Source organism: Austrofundulus limnaeus, unplaced genomic scaffold, assembly GCF_001266775.1.
Source record: "Austrofundulus limnaeus strain Quisiro unplaced genomic scaffold, Austrofundulus_limnaeus-1.0 Scaffold38, whole genome shotgun sequence".
Classification (NCBI taxonomy): Eukaryota; Metazoa; Chordata; class Actinopteri; order Cyprinodontiformes; family Rivulidae; genus Austrofundulus; species Austrofundulus limnaeus.
Window position 1 is genome coordinate 2,282,844 of NW_013952440.1, and position 4,550 is coordinate 2,287,393.

A 4,550-nucleotide genomic window follows, 5' to 3' on the forward strand; every position below is an offset into this window, starting at 1 on the left:
CATTTAACATGGTTGCTGTTACATTCAGCAGCACTTTATTTTGTTGCATGAGTGCTCCCTTAGCAGGGAGATTTTTGCCCATCTGCAGTGCAAACACTTTGAGTTGGTTCTCGAGGCCAACCCAAATACTGAAAAAGTCATAGTTGGAGTGATGGCTGCGGCTATAAAAAACGGTATTGTACCATCACAAATGCATAGGCCTACACAGGTCTGGCCACGAAGTATAATGTCACAATAGAACAAAAGTTTCTGGTTGAAGGGCACACACAAATGGAGTGTGACTCCATGTATAGCCTCATTTAACGGTGCATCATCAAAGATAGTCACACTCCACGTGACTACATTGTCATTTCTGAGACCACACGTCTGCATCCATCCCCATACAAGGTCACCCAGCTATTCCACAATGACTTCGTGAAGTTATCTGGAGCCTATGTCACCTACATTTGACCAGGAAGATAAACTGGAGACCCCACAGTCCATGACCTTCAGGTTCTCCAGTATCTGGCAGATGGTCGAATCTGGTACAAGTTGGATTTTGAGTCTGTCTGGGAGGATCTGCCTCAGTGAATCAGCATCTCCACATCTCCACCATTCATTAGGTCCTACTCTTTCCTGCCCAACCGCCAATTACTCTCTGGAAATTCAGTGACTTGCAGGCAATGAAACCAGTACTACAAAGGGTGGCCCACTATTACTGACAACRTCCCTCATTGACTGTGAAAACAAGTTAACACAGCACCTGAGCCAGACATTGATTAACGTTAGACAGGTACAACAACCTTTTTAATGTTAAAATTTAAAACAACTTGCCAAATGTTAGAAAATTAACACAACTTGGTTATGTTTAGGAGCGTAAACCAACATTGGTTAGGGTATTGTTGTATTTATATGTAAGAGAAAATTTGCCTAAATCAATGCATTTTCTGCCTAAGTCAGTTTTATTTGTTATGCAATCAGTGTTGTGTCTTACTTTTTTTGGACACTTGTTCACGCATGTCACCGAACTTTCTGTTACAATATTAATAAAAAATTCCAATATGCTTTCTGAAAAAATTGTTTTTTCTTGTTTTCCGAAAACGTTCAAAAATGACTTAGGCAATTATGCTATGTGGCTAACGTTATTTAAGAACACGTAAACAGATCATAACGATAAAGATCAAAGATAAACTTCTTCATTGCAGATATATTTGTGAACCTAAGTGATACACAAAGGCTGCAACAGCTTAACAAACTCAAAGAACAAAAAAAACATGGTAGCTGGAGGAGAGAGAGAGAGTACCATCTGGTTTTGGATTCCAAGCAAACAGTAGAAAATGCCACAGTATCTCATGAAACTTTGTGGTTTATAAACAGAAACGTGTCTGTATTGCATATGACATAAGTAAAGAGACTGTGTAAAGCTGAAAAGGTCCATCATTCTCTCCTTAGAAGCATTTTACTTTCTTCTGTTTCTCGGTGGGATGTCTCCGCTCTGCTTTAAAGTGAGTTGCCCACTGCAATCCTGCCCAAAGTAATACATCTGCACAGCTACATTTAGCCTGAAGTTGCCCTACTTTTAAATTAGTCAAACATTAGATAGCTGAGTGGATCTGTGTTGGGAAATTTCAGCTTGTAAAGCTGCTGTATTCTTGTCAAAAGTTTGAACACACCAAGCCATTGGCCAATAAAGTGTTTTGTCCATCCTTTTGATTGATGTTGTAACTCAGAGTGACAATTTATCAAGCGAGCATGAGTATGATTAATTACAGTAGTCTGTGTGATTCATTGACACAGAAATGCAGCCAGTATTTTAGTGGCACAAGGGGAAACGAGCGTACCCAGCATACAAATATCCATTCCTTAGTCATGTGTCATAAATTTTACTTCTGTTAGGCTTTCCCTGAAGGGCACTGGAGAGCTTAGCTGTGTGTTTCATACAGTGCAGTGCTCTGACTTATTAGGGAGCAGAATCAGGAGCGGTGCCGGTTCTGTCAAAGGAAATTGTATAATCTTTTTACTAGGGGTGTAACGAGACGCTTTCTCATGAGAATGAGACGAGATTTCAACAAAAATGATTTTAACAAAAAAAGGTTTTGTCTCTTCAGACCTCAGAAGGGGGTCAAACTCCTTTTCACAAGACGGCAAAACCTGATCAAGGGTAAACTTTTTCTAAGATTCAAGATTTGTGTGTTTTTCATTTTTATCTCATTTTAAATTTTTATCATGGAGAAAAGTTTCCCACACTGATGGACAGACAGATAACACAGTTTGAGTGGAGTTGTAGGGGAGGAAATTGTACATTTCCATTTTTTTCTTCTTTTTTTACATGGACCTCATAGTTTTATGACTCAGAGACCATCGGGTGACAATGGGAAAAAAAATTAATGCCTGACCATGAGATAATAGCCCGTAGTTAAGTTTGTGCAACAGTGTCTCTTTGTGAGAGATACAAACATTTATGGAGTCAGATTATATGAATATGTTGTTTTATTTTTACTGTTCCAAAGGTACCCCACACAGTGTTAAAAAATGATAATAAAGCTTAATGGACAAAGACAACTCCAGTCATCTCCTATGTCTTATAGCTGCAACGTATAGTGATAATTATTACTTCTTGTCTAAATGACTGAAGTATGTCATTCATTCCTATATTAAAATAAAATGAAATTAATTCAAACTTCTATGTTAACAACTTTTAATGTTATCAACAGTTTCTGCATGGAAGTGACTAGAATTATCTTGTGGCCATGCATTAACTATTTAGTGGCCACGAGTTATTGTCTCGTGGCCACACAATAAATTTTGTTCATCCAATGTCTCCAGACAGGCTCTGTATTTTTCCTTTCCTCTTAGTGGATTAAAAGTCAGCAAATTACTGTGTGAACTCGGCATTCAGTCTGTTTTAAATACATTTACGAGAGACTCTTCTTCTCAACACGTAGCTGCAGAAGCTACTCTGACAACACGCCTTGAGTGACTTGATTACACTGGTCCAAGTGCTTGATGTGTTTATTTACATATTTCTTCAGTAATAATTTAACAAAGTCATGAGACAGGTTTTTTTCCTGTTGGTGGGGGGCTGCTCACATGACAGTTTTCATCCGGATGAGTAATCTCATGATGTTTTAGTCTTGCAAGATCTCATTACACCCCTGTTTTTTCTGATGTTATCGGTTCTGTGTACAGATGTGTGCTCCTGTGGTTTCCTGTGACAGCTCAGACATGTTGTCCAAGGGACAGCTTTGGTGCATTAAAGAGCAACGAACAGCCAATTCTCCAAATGTGACAAGTCTGTAGGAAAGCTGTGACGGAATGAGAAGATGGCTGGCAAAAAGAGGAAGACAAGTGTGACAGATTGAGATTTTGCTGCGAGCTGGAAGTGATGAGCTGGAGTTAGTGGAAGGGAGGATAAACAGGATGGGGGGAGGAGCAGATGAGTTGACATTCAAGTGAGAGAAAGAAGAATGTTGCACATCAGCAAGCTAATACACTTTTTCTATATGTCAGTTGTCTAAGAAAGTTTCTAAATATATTTGAAATCTCTAGACAGGACCCTTCAACGTGCCAATAATATTAGTTAGGTATTTTTACGAAAGTGCACATCCTCCTATGTCTCAGCTGGTTTGAGATGTCTTATCAACATTTCCAATGAAACACAGACAACTGACRGCTTTATCACTCTCTGTTTAGAGCTGAACACTCACACAGAAGTGCCGTTTGTTGATTCATCTATTCTGTTGACCAAAAGAAGGCTCTGACAGACAGCGAAAGTTAAGGGTGTGACCACAATATGAAGAAGTGCAAGTGTCTCAGCTGTAAAACAAGCTGTGCCAGAAACATTTCTGCCACTACAAAGCAAGTTGTTTCACAATATTGCAGCCACATCCCAACTGGTTCACACTGAAAGTAAAATCTAGTGATCCTAACAGCAACCTTGAACCTTTCCCCCAAAATACGATCCTTTAAAAAACAGTTCATGAGATCAAGGATAAAAAATGACATCAAATTCTTTAAACGTATTTTCATTTTTTTTCTGTCTGAGTTCCAGACAGTCATGAGGAAAACTAACGAGCTTAAAAATATACTCCTCATTTTATGAACAAAGTCTGTAGGAATGTCAGAATTCCACTTCAGCTGCCAAAAAAATAATTAAAAAATAAATAACATGAGAGTGCAGAAAASTACAGATGTACTTTTGTGTGTCAGCTTATTTGCAAACACTCATTTGTTTCCTCACGTTATTGCTACAAAAATGGACATACGAGTAGTTCTTGCACAGAACAAGCCAGCACTGAAAACTGGATTAGAAAAGCAGCTTTGCTGGTAAGAGTCATGGTATGAATATGTTGTCCATAGACTCTACTGGTTTATTGGTGTGTCGGTGGCAAAAGGAGCTTTGATAACCTCACCCTAACCTCCATTTTTCCTTTGTGCTTTCACACTCTTGTTTCACAAAGAAGCATTAAAGTGCTGTGTGAAAAGGGATGGTTTGCCTTTGAAAAGGGTTCTTATTCCAACGTGTGTGTGTGTGTGTGTGTGTGTGCGTGCGTGCGTGCGTGCGTGCGTGC

General features: G+C 39.0%; 1 protein-coding gene across 1 annotated transcript in view; it reads left to right on the forward strand.

Moving 5' to 3' along the window:
- Positions 1 to 4,550, forward strand: part of LOC106516534 (serine-rich adhesin for platelets) — a gene marked incomplete at its 3' end in the record, with an annotated part of 18,560 nt that overhangs the window by 8,249 nt on the left and 5,761 nt on the right.